This window comes from Monodon monoceros, unplaced genomic scaffold (assembly GCF_005190385.1).
Source record: "Monodon monoceros isolate NGI ecotype Baffin Bay Population unplaced genomic scaffold, NGI_Narwhal_1 Super_Scaffold_22, whole genome shotgun sequence".
In the NCBI taxonomy this organism is placed as follows: Eukaryota; Metazoa; Chordata; class Mammalia; order Artiodactyla; family Monodontidae; genus Monodon; species Monodon monoceros.
Window position 1 is genome coordinate 15,330,173 of NW_021703779.1, and position 24,765 is coordinate 15,354,937.

The 24,765-nt window shown below is 43.3% G+C and overlaps 1 pseudogene; it reads left to right on the forward strand.

The window, feature by feature from the left end:
* Positions 1-21,692: 21,692 nt before the first annotated feature.
* Positions 21,693-23,373, forward strand: LOC114906345 (annotated as a pseudogene).
* The last annotated feature ends 1,392 nt before the right edge of the window (positions 23,374-24,765 follow it).

A 24,765-nucleotide genomic window follows, 5' to 3' on the forward strand; every position in this document is an offset into this window, starting at 1 on the left:
TGGTGGGAGTTGGAGCCACGGAGGAGGGGCCTCCCAGTAGAAGAGGTAATTCTGAGGGTTGCAGATACTATCAGACACAGGATGCCAAAGCAGAGAAAGAGCACAGAAAGAGCAGGGAAGAAATTCCCTGGCTTCTCTCTCCCACCACTCAGATCTCCTGCTGGTGTCTCCCACTGGCCAACCCCAGCTGCATGCCAGGTGGCAAAGGAGACTGGGTGATGCAGTGCATAAGTTCCTGAGGCACAGAACAGGGCAGAGAGGGGCAGAGAATGGATCTAGCAGTTGGGAGGGGCAAAAGAGGAACCAACACATCTCAATTCTCCAACAGAACAGCTAATATTCACGTCCCACCGACACCGTCCCACAACACGATTCCATGTGTAAATTACAGTACAGACTATGAAGCCCTTTGAAACACACATATCCTTTGATCCTCAGGACATCTCCCATTTTGCAGATAAGGAAACAACCTTAGAGAATTTGTGACTCACCCAAGATCATCACACAGCTAAGAAATGGCACAGTTAAAACATGAGCTCAGATTTGTGAGTTCAAACTTCTGAACCAAAATCAGGGCTCAATTTGCACACGCGGTTAGGGTGTATATTCTCTGGAACATCTCACCATTCCTACCCTCTGCACTTTCTACACACACATACACCATGTTATGTTAATTCTTCTAGCTAACTTATCTTTTGAGTTGACCTTCTCCTGTTCTTCAACACTTCTGCTTAGGTCACCCTCATCTCTCATCACTCCTCCTTCCTGCTAACACAGGCCCATCAGCTCCCTCTTCAGCACCTCACCTCCTCACCAGCTGCCTCTTGCCTCAAATACTGAAATGCGGTCATGCACAGGGCTACACTATCCAATACGGTCACCATGAGCCACTTGAAATATGGGTGGTGTGACTGAGGAGCTAATTTTCTATTTCATCTTAATAAATTTAAATTTAAAATGGATACTTGGGGACATCCCTGGTGGCGCAGTGGTTGAGGATTCTCCTGCCGGTGCAGGGAACACGGGTTCGAGCCCTGGTCCGGGAAGATCCCACGTGCCACGGAGCAACTAAGCCCGTGCGCCACAACTGCTGAGCCTGCGCGCTAGAGCCCGCGAACCACAACTACTGAGCCCGCACGTGCCACAACTACTGAAGCCCGCGCGCCTAGAGGCCGTGCTCCACAACAAGAGAAGCCACCGCAACGAGAAGCCCGTGCACCACAACAAAGAGCAGCCCCCGCTCACCACAACTAGAGAAAGCCCGCGCGCTGCAACGAAGATCCAACGCAGCCAAAAATAAATAAATAAATAAATAAATAAATAAACAAACAAATAAGACATACTGCTTGATAGTGTGTCAACTCAAAAAAATAAAATAAAATGGATACTTGGAGCTTTATCCCTGCCCCTCCCCCACCATCCTTCAGCACAGACTGTGCTTAGTAACTTTCTTCCAAGGAACAGTGTATAGAAAGGGAGAGAAAAAGTAACTTAAAGCGCAGAAACATGGCAAACACTACCTCAGTCAAGTGATCAAGATCAACATCACCAGTAATAACTCACGTTGATAGCATGTACCCTTGATATGATGGGATGAGAATGGCACTTCCCCTCTGTGGTCTCCCTCTCCAAATCCCATTTGGAAATATCAGCCAAACCCCAATTGAGGGAAATTCTTCAAAATACCTGACCAGTAATCCTCAAAACTATCAGGGTCACAAGAAACAAGGAAAGTCTGAGAAGCTATCACAGACCAGGAGAGACTAAGGATACATGATTAAATACAATGTGGTGTCCTGGAACAGAATAAGGACATTAGTGGAAAAACTGGTGAAATCCAAATACAGACTGGGGTTTAGTGAATAGTAATGTATCAGTGTTGTGTTTTGGGCTGTGACAAATGTCCACAGTAATGTAAGATGTTAACAATAGGGAAACATATGAGTTGTATACAGGAACCTCTGTACCATCTCTGCAACTTTTCTGTAAATGTAAACTTATTCTAAAATAAAAACCTTATTTAAAATAAAAATAAAGAATAAAACTGTTATTCAAATCAGTTATTGGAAAACTTTTAAGTATGTTTGGAACAACTTGAGTATGTTAACTTACTTTTCCAGCTGTAAATTTTAGGAAATCTAAATACAGATCAAGTATTTCCGGTGAAAATTTAGCATCTAAAATGAGATGTGTTACAAGTATAAAACACATACCAGATTTTGAAGACTTCATACAAAACAAAGTATCTTAATAATTTCTAAAACACTGATTACATGTTGAGATGATATTCTGGATATATTAGGTTCAATAAAATATATCACTAAAGGGCTTCCCTGGTGGCGCAGTGGTTGAGAGTCCGCCTGCTGATGCAGGGGACACGGGTTCGTGCCCCGGTCCGGGAAGATCCCACATGCCGCGGAGCGGCTGGGCCCGTGAGCCATGGCCGCTGAGCCTGCGCGTCCGGAGCCTGTGCTCCGCAACGGGAGAGGCCGCAGCAGTGAGAGGCCCGCGTACCGCAAAAAAAAATAAATAAATAAATAAATAAATAAATAAATATATATATATATATATATATAACTAAAATTAATTTCACTTATTTCGTTTTTCTTAATATGGCTAGTAGAAATTTTAAATTACACATGTGACTTGTGTTATATTTCTATTGGGGGTTAGGAATATAGACCCTTGAGCCAAACAGCCTGGGTTGAGAACCCAGCTCTGTACCAAGAAACTGATTAACCTTGAGCAAGTTAGTTAACCTTTCTGGGTCACAGTTATCCATCTGTAAATAGAGTACCTACCTCACAGGGCTGTTGGGAGGATTCAGTAAGTTCATCTGTATAATGTGCTGAGTTATAGCAAGCACTGAAACATAGCTAGCACTCAATAAATGCTAGCCATTATCATTACAGTAGGGCTGTTTATAGCCAAAGGATGTTCGGAGGTTCAACAGTGCCGAAGTGATTCACTGCCAAAGCAGAGAGGAAACAAGGAGGAAGGATCCTCACCGCTTTCTTCTCCTGCCCTCCGCCTTCCTGCTTAGTCTCTATGGGAAGCTGGCCAGCCAGTGAGCCCAGGCGAGGCCATCCACAGTGCTCAACTTCCCCAGGCACAGAGTAAGGCAGAGAGAGGTGGGCAATTGATCTAGCAGGGGAACTCGGGGGGTGGGGTGGGAGTGAGACAAAGGAAGAGAAGCAACACACCTCACTACTCCTGTAGCAACCAAGAGCTTAAAGCATCCTGCTTTCCAAGCCCTCAGCCCCACCTCTCTTACCCACCTTTGATTCTCAGAACAGCCATGTTTAGTGAGTTTCCCTTAGCCCCTCCCACCACCTATTTTCTAGGGGACTCGGCCTTGCCACGCCCAGAGCCTCTGAGCCATCGCCTGTCCTGCACTCAGCCTTTTAGAGATGAGTCATGTACATAAAGAGATGGACATTTTTTTTGCCTTATCACTGATTTCTTGCCTTTATTCTATAAAGGACGTGGGCTGATCTTTGAAGGCAAAGAGCCGATATTCTGAATATTATGCACACCCCACTGCAGCCTGAACTGACTGATTGATGGTGATGACGAGAATGGTGATTAATGATTAATGACCTCAGAATTGTGTTTTGAGTGTTTTGGGGTTTTTTTCCCTACAAGATTCTTCCCAGTGTTCCTAATATCTACCTTAGCCGGCCAAGTCACCATTTCCTGAAATAAATGAAGCTGGGATGGATCTCCTTTGTGCAGGGTGAACTGACCCCACTAGCCCTCTTCTCATGCTGGCCATATGGTCTCGCTTCTGCTTGGTTTTTCCAGGGCACATGTGCAGGGAATCCAATAATGGAATCCAGCCAGCCCCTGGGCTATGATGTAAATAGGAATCTTCTAGCACCCCGACACTCCCTGGGGAATCTCTCTAATTAATTAAGTTTAACACGCAAGTACTCTCTCATGGTGTTAGGTGGCCTTAACACTACTCTATTTTGGGGGTGTGGCTCTGCTTTTAAGGATAGGGAGCACATGATTCTGTGACCCTGGCTACTTAAGTGCTCAATCTCATTAAGCTCCTAAAATCATCACCTACTCCTAGGATCTCCCAATGGGCTGTATCCCCTGCCAATATTTATGCATTTTAGGCTATTTTGTTAGGTGCATACACGTTTAGAATTGTTTTATCTTTCTGAGGAACTGAATCCTTTCTAATGATCTAGTGACCCCTCCTAACCCTGATAATGCTTTTTATCTTAAAGTCTATATTCCCCAATGTAGCTTTCTTTGGGTTAGTAATTGCCTGGTGTGTCTTTTTTATCCTGTTACTTTCTGCCTTTCTGCATACTTACGACTTAAGTGTGGCTCTTGTAACGGACATATAGCTATATTTTTAAAAACCCTGTATCTGACAATTTGTTTCTTAATTGTCTAGTTTAATTCACTTGCATATTTGGTGAGTAATAGTTACTATTATATTTGGACTTGGCTTGCCATTTTTTAAGTTTTTATTTGTCCTGTTTTCTCTGTGATTCTTTTTCTTTCTCATTTCTTGCCATTTTTAAGATTGTTTGCGGCTTATTTTCTATTTGTTTCTTTATTTCATTGTTCCTTTTTACTTGTTTGGACTTTATAGACTCTTTTTTTTAATTCTCTTGGTGATTACTCTTGAAATCTTATCATGTATATTTAACTTACAAAGTCAAAAATTAAACAGCATTTTGACTTCCCTATAGAACAGGAATTGGCAAACTGTGGCCCAATGATCAAATCTGCCCATCACCTGTCTTTGTAAAAAAGGTTGATTGGAACACAACCACGTTCTTTCATTTTCATACTGTCTATGGCCACTTTCATGCTACAATGGCAGAGTTTCACAGTCATGACAAAGACTGTATGGTCTGCAAAACTTAGAATATTTACTATCTGCCCTTTCACAGAAAAAATTTGCCAACCCCTGTTCTCTAACGTTATTCCTAAGGATTTTAGGAGACCTTAACTTCCCTCTCCTGACTTGTATGTGATTACTGTCCAATAGTTTATTTTTGTCATTTTTTCTTAACTCTATAAATTCAACTTTAGTATTCCTTTTTTCCCAAATATTATTTGTTCATATATATACATTTTTACATGTTTGCTCATATGCATATATGTTTCTAAAGCTCACCATTCCTTTTTGCATCTCAGATCATCCTTCCAACATAATTTTCCTTCTTCCTGAAGTACAACTTTTAGATGTTCCTTTAGTGAAGACCTTTTGGTAGCAAATCCCTTGGTTTTCGTGTATTTGTAAGTATCTTAATTTTACCCTCCTTGAAATATGATTTTCTGAGCACGTAAGTCTAAGCTGTAAGTTATTTTCTCTCAACAATTGGGAAATATTATTCTACTGTCCTCTGATTTCCATTGTTGTTCAAGGCAACTGTTAGTCTAATTGTCATTCCTTTGAGGATGATCCATCTTTTCTCTCTGGCCCCTTTTAAGATCTCTCAGCAGCTGGTGTTCTGCAGTTGAATTACGATGTGTTTAGGCATGAATTTTCATTTTTTTAAAATATCCTTCTTGGTATAAGTTATGATTCCTCCGTATGTGTTATTACATTTTTCATCTGTCTCGGAAGATTCATGACATTATCTCTTCAAATCAATCACTCTCTTTTCTTCTTTCTCCCCCCCCCGGTCCCCGCCTTAGCTTGAAACTCCATTTACATTCCTGTTTGACCTTTTCATTCTAGCCTCCAATCACTTAATCTCTCTTTCATATTTTCCATCTCCTTCCCGCTCTGTGCTGCATTCTGGGTAATTTCTAATCCTCTCTTCAGCCGGATTTAATCTACTGTTTAACCAGTCCATTTGGGATTTTGTTTCAATAATTGTTTTTTTATTTATAGAAGCTCCATTTAAAAAATCTTCCTGTATAGCACAGGGAACTATATTCAGCATCCTGTAATAAACCATAATGGAAAAGAATCTGAAAAAGAATACGTATATACATGTATAGCAATCACTTTGCTGTATACCAGAAACTAACACAACATTGTATATCAACTATACTTTAATTTTAAAAAATCTTTCTGATTATTTCTCCTAGCCTACTGTTGCCTGCTTATCTGTGTGATTGCATCTTTTATGTCTTTAAACACTTCATACATAGCTGTTCTGTAGTCTGTGTCTGAAATTTTTTGTATGTCCAATCATGGTGGAGATCCAAATCTATCACATGTTGTTTATGCCACCTCTGGCTCATGGTGGCTTGCCTTAGCATGTTGCGAGCTTATTGTTTGATTTTAATCTGTGGGAGTCCTCTAGGTCTAAGGTGGGGAAGTTTTTTCCAAGGAGGATTTGCTTCAGCAGAAAGTTGAAGACACCTCTGATCTAAGACCACTTTGGCCACTGTGAGGCTCTTAGCTTAGTAAACGGGTCCCAGGATCAGCATGCCCACCTGAATGCTGGTCCACATCTCAGTATTCCTGTAAGTATTGCTATTGGTATCTACTCCCAGGGCACTTCCCCTCCACAACTACTGCTTGCAGTTTAAGGCTTCCTGCTCTGGTCCAGGTTTGGATTAGGTTTTGCTTGGTGGGTAGCTGTTGTGGAAGCCTTTGGGAATCTCTCCAATACTTGCAAGACCAGAAATGCCTTGAAGAGTGTTTTATATCCAGGACATAGCTGCTGTGCAGTGGGACAGTTCCTCAGAGCACTCCTTCTACCACCCACATACCTACCACCACCCCACCACCACCATATTGCTGGAAGGAGAAGGTTCACTGTTAAACTTTGAAACATACTGTTTTAGGGGGAAATTTGGTTTTTAAATGCCATTATTCAGGGACTTCCCTGGTGGCTCAGTGGTTAAGAATCTGCCTGCCAATGCAGGGGACACGGGTTTGAGCCCTGGTCCGGGAAGATCCCACATGCTGCGGAGCAACTAAGCCCGTGCGCCACAACTACTGAGCCCATGTGTCACAACTACTTAAGCCTGCGCGCCTAGAGCCCATGCTCCACAAGGAGAGAAGCCACCGCCATGAGAAGCCCATGCACCGCAACGAAGAGTAGCCCCCGCTCGCCACAACTAGAGAAAGCCGGCGTGCAGCAACGAAGACCCAATGCAGCCAAAAATAAATAAATAATTTTAAAAAATAAAAATAAATGCCATTATTCATTGTTTCACTTACTATGCCAAATATAAAATTAGCTGTCTTGGGCTTCCCTGGTGGCGCAGTGGTTGAGAGTCCGCCTGCCGATGCAGGGGACACGGGTTCGTGCCCCGGTCCGGGAGGATCCCACATGCCGTGGAGCGGCTGGGCCCGTGAGCCGTGGCCGCTGAGCCTGCGCGTCCGGAGCCTGTGCTCCGCAACGGGAGAGGCCGCAGCAGTGAGAGGCCCGCGTAACCGCAAAAAAAAAAAAAAAAAAAAAAAAAAAAACCTAGCTGCCTTATTTAGTCACTAATTTATCAGCCCTAATCTTGAGAGTGCCGATAGGCCTCAAGATGCGTGCTTCTTGTGTACAAAGCTGATGTTTCTGCATATGGTACTTAAAGATAGATCCTGTACCATGAGTTAGTTTGCCTTTGCACTGATGATCTTGGCCAGGAGGCTGGCATTCCACTTGACTTAATCTCACATGCACAGGGAAACTGCTGATATTTCAGCACTACAGGAAGACATTATTTAGCCTTCATAGTTTGCTGTTTATTTACCAAATGCTTTACAATCCATGTTTTTGAGAAGTCATTTCTCAATGCCACTCAGAGAGAAAATCAGGCGGTCTTTGTGAGATGACTCAAACCTTCCAAACTTCTATCCCTTTCTCCTCTACATTTACCGAAAAAGTGACTCAACTAAAAATGAAAAATGGGCTGCCACGTCCCTCTCTTTCCCGACACCTCTTCTTTCTGGATTAGGCATCAGGAAAGGGGGCTGATCCGACAAATGTGAAAACAAACCCTGGTACACTGACTTTTCTTTCTTTGAACCCCTGCTATGGCACAAGGGGGAAAACTTCGAATCCAGTTATCAGTGCCGTCAACAAGTGCCTCTTTGCAGGGCTCCTTCCGTTACTGGGCAAACTACTCCTTGTATTCAAAGGTCTCCGCAGATACAGAGAGTATGCTGTCACAAAAAGGGCAGGAAGCCTTATAAGTAGGTGAAGCCTTGGGAAAACCGGGTAGGAAAGTATGGGAAGCATTCCAACTGTTTTGAGAAGACTTGAGGTCCCTAAGACTATGGAGAGAAGAAGAGAAGTTCACATTTATTGAACTCCTGTTATGAACCTAGTACTTTTCTTTCTTTCTTGAATAAATTATGAAAAAAGTCAAAAATAACAGAGACTAAGGAGAATAACATCCATTTACCTATCATCTATATTTAATAATTAACATTTGGTCATACTTGTTTCATCTACTTTGTATTTAGAATTGGTATTAGAGACATAATAATATTTTACCCTTAAAAACTTTATCACGTCCTATATAATCACAATGCCATTATCACACCTAACAAAATTAACAGTAATTCCCTAATATTATCTAACACTCTTTCTATATTAAAAATTTCCTGTAACTGTCTACCAAATGTCTTTTGCAGCTGGTTGTTCAAACCAGGGTCCAATCAAGGCATTATATCTAACACTCTATTAACCCCGATGGTCCTAGTAGTTTTCATATCTTTTTATCTTTATAACAATCCTAAGAGGCAGTTATCATTATTTCCATTGTACAAATGCAAAAATGGAGGCTAGAGAAGTATTTAGCCCAAGATAACACGGTCAGTAAGCGTGCAGAGGACATTTCCTGCTTTTCTAGCTTCTCAGCATCAAAAAACCCCCTTCCTATTTTGAATGAGTTCTATTGCATCTTGGTGAGGGTGCTCCTGGTGGCCCAGAGGTAGGCACATAAACTAGTTTGTCAAATATGATGCCTTGGTCTAGGACTCTGAGCCTAGAACAGCACTGTCCAGTTAAACTTTCTGCAGTGATGGAAATGTCCTACATCTGCACTGTCCAATATGGTACCTCTAGTCACATGTAGCACGGTTCTAGACAGAATGATGCCAAGCTGCAGGGACTTTTGAGAAATTACACACAGCATCGATGGCAGCATTTAGAGTCGTGGTGTTGGCAGCTCTGAGGGTTGGGTTGATGGTGGTGTTCTAGAGAAATCACTTGCCCACTTTCAGAGCCTGACCTCCTACTCAGCCTTTCAAATATCTGAACCACCCAACAGCTATTCAGTAAATTCTCCTTTTGCTTAAATGTTCCAGAGCCAGCTTCTATTGTTTGAAGTCAAAAGCCCCTTGGCAGACACTGCTAGTTGTCACCCAATTCCTTTCTCTCCTTAGGACAGAATCTCCATTTTTATCTGGGTGCAAGTTTTAGCTACTTGTGGCTACATAACTAAGTTCTGATCTATGAGACAGAGGTGGACGTGTGCTATACAAATTCTGGACAGTATCTTTAAATAGGATACACTTTTCTCCTCCCAGCTGGCTGGAATATGGATGTGATGGGTGGAGCTTGAGCAGCCATTTTTTGGACCACAAAGTAGAAACCAAGTCTTAAGGATGGCAGAGCATCAAAATACAAGGAGCCTGTGACCCTGATTCTAAAGTTGCTACAGTAGACTTCATTGCTTACATTTATGTGAAAGAGAAAAACTTCTGTCTTGTTTATGCCACTGTTATTTTTTTTCTTTTTTGGCTGAACCTAATGCTACTGCTACTTTCCATCTGAACCTAATCCTAACTGATTAAAAACCCTGAGACAAGTGTGGCTGGTAGATCTAAATTTGAACCCACATCTGGGACAAAAAGTATGGGGAATAATTTAAACTTATTTTTCTCTAGGGCTATTCTCCACACACTGATTTTCAGGTTTCTGTGGGCCAAGCCTATAGTTTGTAAGACTCATCCACTATCCTGCCTGTACACAGTGCTATTCTTTGATCCCATCAAGAGGGGCCCTATCCTTGGCCTTGACCATTAAAGAACCCCACTCTGGCTGGGCCCCTTCCTGCAGGATGTAGGAGGAGCCAACAAGGTCAAAATTTTCTAGAACATGGTTTACGTGACAGGAACCTTGGAGTTCCCTGACCAGATGGCTCAATCCAGCTTCCAGAACCTGCATGGACTTCTTCCCTGGGTTCTTCCTCCCAAAGGCAGATCGTGTAGCCAGTATGGATACCATATGCTAGAGGTAAGGCCATGGGGTAGCTGTTTGCAGGGACGTGCGAGTAGAATTTAGGTGGACACTCCAGCCCATTGGTCCATGTGCCCACAAGGCTCCTTATAGCAGGAGGTGGGGTCTATGAGGGAAGAGATGGGTGGGTGAGCTACAGGCTGGTGACCCAGGCTTCCTCTCCCCGTGCCATCATGGTCCAGTGTGGAACTCCAAGAAGTGCAATAACTTTAAATTCAAACCTGGTCTTCCAGGTCTTGCAGAGGTGTATTTCTCAAGGCAGGAGGACGGACATGTTTTGAATAACAGTTTATTAGCTTTATAACCTTTAAGTATTTAGATATATATTTGGGCATCCATTTGTACTCTGGTTTCAGGACTTCCAAATATCAGCAGTGAGGATGCTTGTATAAAAGCTTAGCTACTACTTCCAACATCTGAAACAGCAAATGTAGCGCACAATCCCACGGCCTTCCTTCTGGGTTACTTGTTTTCCTTTCACTTCCTCTATTATTTTCTTGTTCTCTCCCTAAAGTTCCCCTCTGCTTGTGAGAAATCATTCGTAGGCTGGGACCTGGCTTTCTATTTCTTTCATGGCTCCCTGGCCCTTTAGCACAAAATGTTCTGGATACATTGGTTCTATGTCCAGTAAGTCTTAACACTGGATGTGCATCAGAAGTGTGAGGGGAATGCTTTAAAAATGTGGAATCCCTAGCCCCACCCTAGTAATTCTGATTCTGAGATCTGGGCAGGGGTTGAGGAATCTGTACTTTTTTTAAGTTGTACAGATGATTCTGAAGTACAGCCATGGCTGAGACATTCGATGCAATGACCCACTGACTTACTCCTGACTAGAGACCCATGTCCTCAGAGACAGAAGAACAAGGGGGAAGAGATGAGAATGGGGTGAATTCGGAAGCTGAACCCCTGAGCCTTCCAACCCCTCCTCCTTCCAAGCTCTAGGCCACTGCATCTGCATCACATTTCCACTGGTCTCTTAGGGTACGGGATGGTTCTCATTAGCACTTCCCATTGCTCAAAGCTTGAACATGCATTTCAAAATCAGGGTGGTAGCTGGTGGTTCTCAAATGGGTGTTTGTACCTCCTTACAATTTTTTGAGGGTATACTTCTAATCTAGCACAGTAATTGGTGTATAGTGGATACTCATTTAATGTTTATCTGAGAAAAATTCTTTTTTTAATTTTTAATTTATTTTTTAATTGAAGTATAGGTGATTTACAATGTTGTATTAGTTTCTGGTGCACAGAAAAGTGATTCAGTTATATATATATATATTTTTTTTTTCATATTCTTTTCCATTATGGTTTATTACAGGATATTGAATATAGTCCCCTGTGCTCTACAGTAGGTCCTTGTTGTTTATTTTATATATAGTGTTTTTTTTAATTGAAGTATAGTTAATTTACAATGTTGTGTCAGTTTCAGGTGTACAGCAAAGTGATGTGTGTGTGTGTGTGTGTGTGTGTGTGTGTGTGTGCATTCTTTTTCAGATTCTTTTCCACTATAGGTTATTTCAAGATTTTACATATAGTTCCCTGTGCTATACAGTAGGTGCTGGTTGGTTATCTATTTTATATATAGTAGTTTGTATCTGCTAATCCCAAACTCCTAATTTATCCCTCCCCCACCCCTTTCTCCTTGGGTAACCATAAGTTTATTTTCTATGTCTGTGTGCCTGTTTCTGTTTTGTAAATAATTTCATTTGTGTCATATTTTATATTCCACATATAAGTGATATCATATGGTATTTGTCTTTGTCTGACTTACCTCACTTAATATAATAATCTCTAGGTCTGCCCATGTTGCTGCAAATGGCATTATTTCATTCTTTTTTATGGCTGAGTAGTATTCCATTGTGTATATATGTACCACATCTTCTTTACCCATTCCTCTGTCAGTGGACATTTAGGTCGCTTCCATCTCTTGGCTATTGGGAACAGTGCTGCTACGAACAATGGCGTGCATGTGTTATCTAAGAAAAAGTCTTGACCTGAGTTCAAGGAGCACTGCATTTGGTTTGAGGAAAACATTAAGATCACTGGGGTTTTATGTTCAGACCCCTTCAAAGAAACAGACTAAGTGTTCTTTTTAGTTTTATAAAACTGCAGACAAATGAACTTATTAGTAGCCAAATACTAGATTTTAAAACTACAAATCACCTTAAGGAAATACCCATCAACCCTTCCTGGTTATCTTTCATGGACATTTTAACCAAGACTTCTGATACTCACATTTTAATATTCCCATTATTTAAAATACAGTCAGATACAATAATAGGCAATCACAACCTACTTGAAGCCCTTAATGCGTCTTTCACTTTATACCGTCTTTTAAGAGAAAGGTAAGTTCTTTTAGGAAACACATAGCAAAGCTGAAACCCAACACACATTTAGATAGCACAAAACAAAACTTCAGAGCTGGGGGCCAGAGGTCCCGAAGAATTTTTCTAAGGAAAAATCTTTGAGATGAACGGTCTCCATTGGTTTGCTGCCCAGCGTGTTTTCACTGGAGCTGCTATTGCACAAGATTGCAACAATAGCTTGACCTTTGTCTTGATCTCTGTTATTTTTGGCCCCAATAGGTTGAGATTATTTTCAATAACTACGCTGGAAACAGCTCTGTCAAGTCCCCTCTTTGTTTCATGCCACAGATCTTGACTGAAAATAGTACAATAGCTTCATTAGGAGCTATAAAAGGCTCCATGCCAGGAATCCTTGGGAAGCCACAACAGAAAGATACCAAGGCTGTTTAGGAGGATGACGTAAGAACAACTATCTACCAACAGGTCCGTTAAAGATGCTTTTCTTCCTTTGCTGGAACAAGCAAGTGACTGAGCCTCACCATTTGGGGTCTGCTTCTTGCAATAGCTTCACTGACCCCACAAAGCACCAAGCAGGAGTTTCTGGGGCTTACCTTGGGGTTATCAGACTTGATGCTTCATTTAAGACACACTGAGAGATGAGTGCCACTGCTAGGTTCCCTTGAAGAAAAATGTTAAATTGAAACAACCCCATTGCCAGTGTTTCTCAGAATAAAAGGAGCCTCTGCTAAGTGAGATAATTGTAGAGTATCATCTCCTCCACTCTGCTTTTTGCCAGAAATTTCTATTAACTTAGCAACATTCAGAGCCTTGTCAGAGTTCCATATTTACAGTCCACAGACTTAATTGGGACCATACAGAGAGAATGGCAAGCATGGTCTAAGTTTCCCAGGGGCTTGGGATTATTGAAAAGAGTCACACGGTATGGGATGCAACTGAGGGGGCCCAACAGGGGGACGCAGGGGACTCAAAAGCAACATCTACAGCAGCATAGAGTATCTTGGTCTGTTTGACTTTTCCTCATGTGAGAATTTTTTTTTAATTTAGAACCTTAAGCCAGAAAAAAATCTTTAGGACGATCCTCCCAGGGTTTTTTTTGTTTGTTTTTTTCTAATAAAATGACTGAGACCCAGAGACATATAGCAGCTAGATGTGAGACACAAGGTCACACAACTGGGTTGCGGCTGACTCATGCCTATTTGTTCATTCTCAGCTATTAGAATATTTTTGGTAGCTAATGGTAAAAGCAGAAAAGGTCTGAGTGAATGAGAGTTAGCTACTCCACTGTAGCCTCAGGACAAGGTTATGAAGAAAGCAATTCTCAAACCATATTCTATTGCCTTGCAGGAAAGGTTTACTCAGAAATAGACACGACCACCACAACATAGCATGACAGGGATTATGTTCTCATTACAGCCAGCATCAGGCAGTAAGAAATCCTCCTAACCAATGGTTAGGCAAGGGCCCACTTAGGGTTCAATTCTTGGGGGCCATCCCTAAGGGTACGAGCTATAGGTGTCACTAGGCTCTTCTACCTGGTTCATGCAAGAGTAGAGAGTATTGCAAAAATATATGGGCAGGGCCACATATCTCGAATTCATGTGATTTCACCAGTGAGAGGTCATTCATCATGCTAATTAACAAGTCCTTCATTTCACAGAAAAACCCTCTTTGTGACATTTGCTATGCTCATGAGCAAAACCCGGGTGATCTCAATAGCGGAAATGCATATAGTCGCAGCCTCTGGACGAGGGCCCCTCTGCTTAGAATGCCCGCAGACCAGCCCTGGGGTGTTCATCCTTGATTCACATCTGGGTTATTGCTTAACCTAAATTTGAGGCACACAATGTCACTCATAACTGGCGAGGAATTTTAACGTGAATCTCAGACATTGTAACAAACTGCTTCATGGTGAAATAAGAATTCGAACCCAGGTCTTCTGATTCCATTCCAAAATCCTTTCCAAAGGGCCACATGCCTCTCTTCTAATAAAAAAAAAATCAGCAAGTTTGCTAAACATATGCTAGAAAAGATGTCAAAAGAGTAAATCATGCATTCCCATGAAATTGGGATTCTTTGAAACTGGTTCTGAGGAACCTAGACTGGTGTGCCCTACAACTTCTACAAAGGAACATGTTTTGGAGCTGTGTGAGAACCCACCTTCTGAGTCCCATGGAGCCGTCAGAAAACGCAGGGGGTGATCTCTCAGTATCGCAGCGCAGGGGACTCTACGGAAAATTCTGTCTCGCTCACAAGGTGATTTTGCCTTCTGGCTTGTCTGAGTGGACCTCTGGGGTGTAGCAAGATGTACCCGTAAGAGGCACTGAAGAAATACTTGTTAAGTTGTACTGAAAATCCTGCTGGTTCCCAGGGAGCCTGGGCGGGGCGGGGGGGGGGGGGGGGTTTTGGAAATGTCCGTGGGGCACTGATTTAGGCTTAGAACTGTTTGTTTTGAATCCTTCTCTAAGATTTTGCATAATCCTGTGATTCTGGCCCTTGGCTGCATGTTAGATCATGTGAGTAGGCTGTAAAGACTCTCAGTGCCTAGTTCTACCCGAGAGCAATCAGATCAGAATCTCTGGGGTTGGGGTCCAGGCATTAGTATTTTCTTAAAGGTTTTTGGATGATTTGAATGTGCAGCCAGGGTTGAGACCCGATTGTCTAATTCAGTGCTTCTCAAACTGTGGGTGCAAGCCCCCTGGGGATCGCGTCAGCATGCAGATCCTGAGATTCTGCACTTCAAAGAACCTCACAGGTGAGGACGATGCAGATGTACGGCGGACCATACTCTGAGCGGCAAGGATCTAACCTCTCACCCCTCAAACCTTCTGAGAGCAAAACCACTAAAGCAAAATCTGAGATGGGCCAAAATAATCCAACTCAACCCCGTCATTTATCCTTCTGGAGAATGTGTGGAATACAGCTTCAATGTGACTACAAAGCAAATAAAATGATTAAACACCTAACCATTTTGTAAAAACTGAACTCTGATTTCCCACGGATTTGCCTTAAATGCTTAGAATATTTTCCAAATCACAAGATAGCATGGCTCTACTTCCCAAAAGCTAACCATCTAATGTACCAAAAAAAGGAGCCATCTCTGCATTCCCTATTTATTATGCCCTTCGTATTTACTGATTGTCCCGTATGTCACTGCCTCCGTAGTTAGCCTGTGAGAGCGTGATACCCGTGTTTGCGGTTCTTTTCACAGCTCTAGTTTAAGCCAATTCATTGCAGGATCCAGGGAGGGACTGGAGGAAGCTGCGTCACAAACAGCCAGCTGGTCTGCAAACAGTGTAGGCGGCTGGCTAGGACAGGGCAATCTTTAAATGTAAACACAGGAGAAGGCCGGGGCTCACTGAGTGTCCTTTTCGCTACACCTGCACAAGCAGACAGCGACCGGCGTCAGCTGCAGCCGCCTGAATCTGAAGGACGAGCGAGAGAGTTTCGCCAACTCAGAAAGAACGGAAAAGCCAAGCCACGGCCCACAGAGCCCAAGGTGCGCGCCTGTGAATTATGTTATCAATGAGCAGATCAAGTGCAATTAAAATGCAAAAGGCTTTTCTTTTTACCTGACTCAGAAAACAATTTTTGTGACACAAGGGTGTCTCAAATTGTCCAGTAGAGCAGGGGTGGGGGGAGGGAGAGAGGTGTGTGTGTGTGTGAACCTGATTACTGAACTCAAAAAGGCTAATGTGCAATTTGTGTTCTCTTTATGTAGATTAAATGCACTGACTGCAGCTTGTACCGCTTAGATACTCAGCAGGGAGTCAAAAGCTTGGGTATCAGTCAACCACAGCCAGCAGCTAAAGCATGGGGCCAAATCTGTTATTGTGCCTTAGATGAGACACTTAATCTAATCTAATGGGAGCAAACCGCCCTGGACAAATAAAAGGGCATTACCAGCAGCACGGCAGCTGTAATGTTAAGAAGAAGCACCAAATATTTTTTGTGATAACATAATTAATGACTTCTCCAGTCTCCTGTTTGCTCTTTAAAAATTCTGCCTTCCAGCTCACAATGGCTTGTCTCACAGCCACCCCACGGAGAGCCTCAGGATGTAAATAACAGGAGGCAGCAGTCTGCCTTCTCACCCTCTTGGGAAGCCGTGTGTCCTAGGTATACCGCAATCAGAAAAAATGTATGTTTTCCCCCTGGAGCCACATCTATACCCTCAAGCAGTGTGAAAACATCATTGGGTTTTGATGAATTTGCCTTATTAAAGCAAACAAGAGCGAGGCAGATTGGCCAGGATGCCTGAGGTGGGGCATGAGATGCTACACTTCCAGCAAGCTCCCAGGTGATGCCAATGCTGCTGGTATGATGGCCTCTCCTCCCAAAGTGAGGGATCTAAGACACCAAGGCAGAAGTCCCAACACCCTCTGTGACCCACCCTCAGCAGTCACACAACCGACACTTCTGCCATTTTCTAATGGTCACACCTTCCAACCATGAGTTCACTGTGGGAGAAGACTACACAAGGGTGTGAATACCAAAAGGCAAGACTCATTGTGGGTCATCTTGGAGGCTGGTGACCACACCAAATAAGCCAAGGCGCCCTATTCCTTCTGCAAAACACAAAGACTGAGGTCCATGGCTCACTGAATGCTCACAGCCACACTCTAATACAGCATACACTTCTGCTCCCAATAGCTGGGTCCCACACTTACTAAGAGTTGATTGTGTTTGATTCCAAACCTGTTTATGATGATCGTTCCAGTTGTACATTTTATTAAAATTTAGTGCTTTATACAACATGTGAATTAATGAAATATGAATGCAAAAAGGAGTCGTTTCTATGGGAACAAAGCTGAAAATTTTGGGAAGATGTAATAGTAACGGGTAGCTAAAAATGCTTTTGAATTCTCTGACATAAATCATAGCAATGTTTTCTTAGGTTAGTCTCCCAAGGCTATAGAAATAAAAGAAAGAATAAACAAATGGGACCTAATCAAGCGTACAAGCTTTTGCACAGCAAAGGAAACCATAAACAAAAGGAACAGATAACCTACGTAATTGGAGAAAATATTTGCAAATTATGAGACCTACAAGGGCTTAACTTCCAAAATATATAGACAACTCACACAGCTCAATAACAAAAAAACAGCCCAATCAAAAATTAGGCAGATGGGCTTCCCTGGTGGCGCAGTGGTTGAGGGTCCGCCTACCGATGCAGGGGACGCGGGTTCGTGCCCCGGTCCGGGAAGATCCCACATGCCACGGAGCGGCTGGGCCCGTGAGCCATGGCCACTGAGCCTGCGCGTCCGGAGCCTGTGCTCCGCAACGGGAGAGGCCACAACAGTGAGAGGCCCGCATACCGCCAAAAAAAATAAAATTAAGTAAAATTTTAAAAAATATAGGCAGATGACCTAAATAGACATTTCTCCAAAGAAGACATAGAGATGGCCAGCAGGCACATGAAAAGATGCTCAATATTGCTAATTATTAGACAAATACAAATAAAAACTACAATGAGGTATCACTTCACACCAATCAGAATGGCAATCATTAAAAAGTCCGCAATATTAAATTCTGGAGAGTGTGTGGAGAAAAGGCAACCCTCCTACACTGTTGGTGGGAATGTAAATTGGTGCAGACACTATGGAAAACAGTATGAAGATTCCTTAAAAAACTAAAAATGGAGTTGCCATATAATCTGTTGACAGCAATCCCATTCCTGGGCATATATCTGGAGAAAACCCTAATTCGAAAAGATACATGCACCCCAATGTTCATAGCAGCACTATTTATAATAGCTAAGACATGGAAGCAACCTAAATGCCCATCAACAGATGAATGGATAAAGAAGGTGTGGTACGTATATACACAATGGAATACTACTCAGCCATAAAAAGATTGAAATAATGCCATTTGCAGCAACATGGATGGACCTAGAGATTATCATACTAAGTCAGACAGAGAAAGACAAATACCATATAATATCTATTATATGTGGAATCTAAAATATGATACAAATGAACTTATCTATGAAACAGAAAAAGACTCACAGACAGAAAACAAACTTATGGTTATCCAAGGGGAAAGGGGGTGGGAGAGGGACAAGTTAGGAGTTTGCGATTAGCAGATACAAACAAGGCCCTACTGTACAGCACAGGGAACTATATTCAATATCTGGTAATAAACCATAATGGAAAAGAATATGAAAAAGAATACACACACACACACACACACACACACACACACACACACACACACACATATAACTGAATCACTTTGCTGTACACCAGAAACTAACACATTATAAATTAACTATACTTCAATTTAAAAATAGACAAAAATTACTGTTGAATTATGTGTGTGCCAAACAACTGTAAAAGATTGAAAATCATTTAAAAATTGGGAGGGTTATGCGCTGAGCTTGTTTCACAAATGTCTTACATTCTTGCTCTACTTTCAAAACTGGAAATCACAGACAGTGCATTTTAGGGACAGTTCATGAGAGAAAGAAAGCCTGTAACTCCTATCAGCAGATTTATATTCAAAGAAAATGACTTGGCTATACAACAAAAGTTTAGTGAATGAATGTATATTTACATGTTTTAAGTTAAATAAAATATCTACAGTTCGTATATACCATTTTTTCAATGATTCCCTGTTTTAACTATCTTTTTTTTTTTTCAGTTAACCAACCAAATTCTGGTTCAGATGGATGGGTACAAAGCATACATTATAAATGGGAAATTGCTCCCGAACTGGCACTTTTGTTTAGAGTAGGATGAAAGAAGGATAGAGCTAGAGAGAAGGAGGGGCTAGACCATCTGGTTCTAGAAAGTTCTGCGACTGGAAGGCAATTTATCTGCAATCTCACTTACTTGCTACCAGTAAGGTGGAGCCACAGCTGCCCTATTGTACACATGCCTGGGGCTTCATAATGTCTTTTGGTGGCTTCTTTTCCCTCTCAAGGCCGTCCTTGCCATTTATTTTAACCTGATTTCACTTGCATGCAATGCTTAGGAAGAGATATAGCTTTCTGCCTACCAAAAGCTCATGCTCCCCTTTCCGCGGTGTTGTTGTAGGAAGTGGTTACCCTGACAGGGCATACATTCTCCAGCCCCATTTCCACCCATATGTGGCCTTGTAACCAGTTCGCATCAATGAAATATGACTGGAGGTGAGAGGCAGCACTTCTGGGCTGGGACTTTGCAGAAGTAAATGTACCTTATCCATGTTTTTTCTCCTCCTGCTGGCTGTTTGCACAGGACTGAGGCTCTGGGGGGTGGTAGAGGTACAAGGTAGAAGAAATCCTGAGTCCCTGAGTCACTCACTTGCCATGGGAAAGTCACTCGGTCACTGGCCAGGACCATCATGTGTCAAGACACTTAAATTCGGAGAGTTGTTTGTCACAGCAGCTAGTGTTCTGTCACTTCAACTAACACAGGGGCTGCTCATCTGGGACTTGCCCTTCTTCATTATTCTGCCCCTCCCCTCCCTCCCACCCTAGCCTCTTACGTCTCATTGGGATTATTTTTTTTCTGGGTATGAGTTGTGGATTCTTAACCTGAGGGGTCTATACAATTATATGCAAAACGTTGTGTATAGGTGTATTTTTCTGGGAAGAGGGTCTACTGCTTTTGTGGGCTTTTCATATGGGCCTGGGAGCCCCTCAAATTATTACAAAGAGCTGCTCTAAGAGATTCACCTTCAGTGTCATATTCCTAATTTAATCCATGCCCTTAATTCACCCTATGATTTAGAGATCTGAGTATCTGTGGGCAATTCATGGACGCTGATTAAAGTGAAAGCAAAAGTAAAGAGCTCGCACTAGGTCGTGAATGCAAATGTACAAGCATATCATGGACATCGTGGAATGAATAGAAGCAAATCGGTGGACTGAAGGAGCTGAACGGAAACCCCCATCTGAGACTTATTAAGTAGCTGTCTTTCTCCTGTTGTATAAGTACAGCTCCAAAGCATATCTTGGTGACTTAAAAGAGCTACCATGTTCCTTTCCAACAGCCTAATTTATGGCATAGGACTAAGGAGATCCTGTTTCTTTATATACTGAGAAGCAGTTCTTCTCTAGCTCAACTCATACTTCCTGAGAGTTTAGGTCCAGCAAAACCGTGTTAATGCCAGGGCAATTAAAAATTTTGCGGGGGGCGGGGCCTGTAGGACTCTGCAAAGGACTGGAAATATGAGACAGTGGCTCATGCCTGTCCCAAGCATTGAAATTTACTGGGTGGAACCAAGGGTCTCCAGAGAGTTTATTATTCATATGAAGGTGTCTAGTCTCCTCTTCAGAGGCTGGGAATGACCTGAATTCTGAGCTAGGGTTGACATAGAACTTCCCCGTTTGCTTAGTGTCTTTTTTTTTTTTTTTTCGGTACGCGGGCCTCTCACTGCTGTGGCCTCTCCCGTTGCGGAGCACAGGCTCCGGACGCGCAGGCCCAGCGGCCATGGCTCACCGGCCCAGCCGCTCCACGGCATGTGGAATCTTCCCGGACCGGGGCACGAACCCGTGTCCCCTGCATCGGCAGGCGGACTCTCAACCACTGCGCCACCAGGGAAGCCCTGCTTAGTGTCTTTTTTTTTTTTTTTTTTGCTTAGTGTCTTTAAATAGAGCGGACGTGAGTGTATCATGTTCATCTTGAAGGAGTGTGGAGGACTATGGAGCCACCACACAAAGTCCCTTTTCCCCAAGAAGCAAGCACGCAGGTAGGAGGTAGGAATATTCATCCAAGGTAAGCGAGTGTTAAACTTGCAGGATTCCCCCCCACCAACCCCATGTTTTTAACTAGGGTCTACTGATATCTTCTCTTGTTGCCCAGTTTGTAGACAAGGTTTCATATCCTCAGTTCTTTGAACATTCTGGACCTTATTTTGAATCACCTGGGAGTCTGGTCTAAAATGTAGATTCCTAGGTCCTACTCCAGACCTCCTGAATCAGCATCTCAGGAGTACAGCCCAGGAACTGCCTTTTAAACACATGCCCCAGGTGATTCTAAGACTCACTGGTTTGCCCAGCACTGGTCCAAAGTTTCTCAGGAGTGGCAGCTCTGGAATGTCTTAGGCTGTGGCATGGCACTGTGTTCTACAGGGTCGGAGGTGGGCTAGGAGACACGTCTGGCTGCACTGGCTAGCAGTCATCTAGCTGCTCCATGGTACCTGCGTGTTTGTTCAAAGTGGCTTTGGAGGCTGCAGGTCTGTGACAAGCTGCAGACACAGGTCTCTGTTCCGCAGGATGGGGTTTGTTAAGGTTGTAAAGAATAAGACCTACTTCAAGAGATACCAAGTGAAATTTAGAAGAAGACAAGAGGGTAAAACTGATTACTATGCTGGGAAATGCTTGGTAATCCAGGATAAAAAGAAGTACAGTACACGCAAATACAGGATGAGTTCATGTAACCAACAGAGATATCATTTGTCATATTGCTTATGCCCGTAGAGAAGGGGATGTGACAGTCTGGGCAGCTAATGCTCATGAACTCCCAAAGTATGGCGTGAAGGTTGCCCTGACAAATTATGCTGTAGCACACTGTACTGGTCCACTGATGGCCCAAAGCCTTCTCAGTCAGTTTGGCATGGACAAGATCTATGAAGGCCTTGTGGAGGTACCCAGTGATGAATACAATGTGGAAAACACTGATGGTCAACCTGGTGCCTTCACCTGCCATCTGGATGCAGGGCTTGCTAGATTTACTACTAGAAATAAAGTAGGGCCTGAAGGACGCTGTGGACGGAGGCTTGTCTATCCCTCACAGTACCAAACGGTTCCCTGGTTATGATTCAGAAAACAAGGCATTCAACACAGAAGTACACTGGAAGCACGTCATGGGTCAAAACGTTGCAGATGGGAACCCTCTTGCACTGTCGGTGGGAAGGTAAATTGATGCAGCCACTATGGAGAACAGTATGGAGGCTCCTTAAAAAACTAAAAATAGAACTACCATATGACCCAGCAACCCCACTACGGGGCATATAACCTGAGAAAACCATAATTCAAAAAGAGTCATGTACCAAAATGTTCACTGCAGCTCTATTTACAACAGCCAGGACATGGAAGCAACCTAAGTGTCCGTCGACAGATGAATGGATAAAGAAGATGTGGCACATATATACAATGGAATATTACTCAGCCGTAAAAAGAAGTGAAATTGAGTTATTTGTAATGAGGTGGATGGACCTAGAGTCTGTCATACGGAGCGAAGTAAGTCAGAAAGAGAAAAACAAATACCGCATGCTAACACATATATATGGAATCTAAGGGGAAAAAAAAGAAATGGTCATGAAAAACCTAGGGGCAAATACGGGAATAAAGACGCAGACCTACTAGAGAATGGACGTGAGGATATGGGGAGGGGGAAGGGTAAGCTGTGACGAAGTGAGAGAGTGGCATGGACATATATACGCTACCAAACGTAAAACAGATAGCTAGTGGGAAGCAGCCACATAGCACAGGGAGATCAGCTCGGTGCTTTGTGACCGCCTAGAGGGGTGGGATAGGGAGGGTGGGAGGGAGGGAGACGCAAGAAGGAAGGGATCTGGGGATGTATGTATATGTATAACTGATTCACTTTGTTGTAAAGCAGAAACTAACACACCGTTGTAAAGCAATTACACTCCAATAAAGATGTAAAAAAAAGTTGCAGATGAGATGCATTACCTAATTGAAGAAGATGAAATGCTTATAAGAAACAATCTTCTTAATACATAAAGAACAAAACTCCAGACATGATGGAGAGATGTATAAGAAAGCTCACGCTGCTATATGAGAGAATCCAGTCTATGACAAGAAGCCTAAGAAAGAAGTTAAAAAGAAGAAGAGGAACCATCCCCAAAGGTCTCTTGCCCAGAACAAAGATCAGGTAGCTCAGAAGAGGGCAAGCTTCCTCGGAGCGCAGGAATGGGCTGCTGAGAGCTAGTAAGCCAAACCACACTTTTCTATGAAGGTTTTTCAGATAAAGACAGTAATAAACGTATTGACCAAGCAGCTCCCCCAAAAGTGTGGCTTTGGAGGAAGTTTATTATGGGGATACTAAAGCCTACCCCCCCAGCCATGCCATGTAATGGTATTACCCTACTTCCCACCCCCCTACAAGCTGGAAAAGATGCTGAAGCCCAAGAGACAATGTGATTTGTACTTTGAATGAGACACAAAGATAACTTTTTAAAAATTCAGCCTCCTGACACGTGCACCTCAATACCCCATATGAAAACTCAATGCATTTCCATTAAACCTCAGTGTTTAGCACGCCCCCTTTCCTCTCTCAGCTCAGGACTGCAGCACCTCCCGAGGGTGAGCCTGGATGCCCTCCCTGTGGTTCTAAGCACCTAAAAGACCCTTTTGGCACCTCCACACATCGTCCTGCTCCCTCTACATACCCCAGGCTGCTTGCTGCAAACGTCTGTAACTATCAACGAGAACACACGTAGCTGGTGCTCAGGGCAAGACGGAAGGGCTGGAGAGTTAGTCCCCCTGAGAGCAGCCCTCAAACAATGACAGATGGGGAGCTGGCGGAGAAATACCCCAGCTTCCTCATCCCACTGGTGGGATAACTCTGGAACGTGTTCAACACTCTCCCCAAGAGGTCCCTGCTGGGGTTGATCTCCAAGAGCCCATGATGGGCACTTGCTTCTTATCACATGCACCTGTGGCTCCCTTCCCTTCTCTTCTCACTCCTCCACTTTCCAACCAGTGTTTCCTGGGACCTCCTTCCAAATAACCAACTTGCATGTGAGTTTTCGTCTGAGGGCACCCCTCGGGATGTAAAAGACACAAAGGTGATCTAACAGCTCTGAATGGACCCTGGCACTGTAAGAGACAAGCGTGGAGGCCAGCAAACCCCTGTATCTGTAGCATTTTGGCGTGATTGTCTAAATCATGCGACTGATTTCTGCTCCCTTTTTGCTGACCTCTGTGCAAAACCTTGATAGCCTGTTTCCATTGCTCCTCCTAAATAGTGAGCCTTTTGCTACCTAGAGTGACAGGAGCAGAGCCACAGCAGTCCCGGTGTGCCCTGTTGCAGACTGAACCTTCTGTGCTCTACGTCAGCAGGTCAAGATCCCAGCACAATTTGGGGTCTCGCGAGGTTGCTGATCCACACCGTGGGGAATCCTTGGGGGACAGGACATCCCACATCTGTGCATTCCTTTAACAAATGTATATGGAGCACTAACTGCTGGTCAGGGTCTGGGGAATATGGAAGGAATGTGCATAAGTTAAGTCTGGTCAGGCTGTTGCTAGATAGAACTCTGCCAGCCCCTGCCCCGAGGGGCCTGGCCACACGGAAGATCCCATCTCGTCCAGCCTAGAT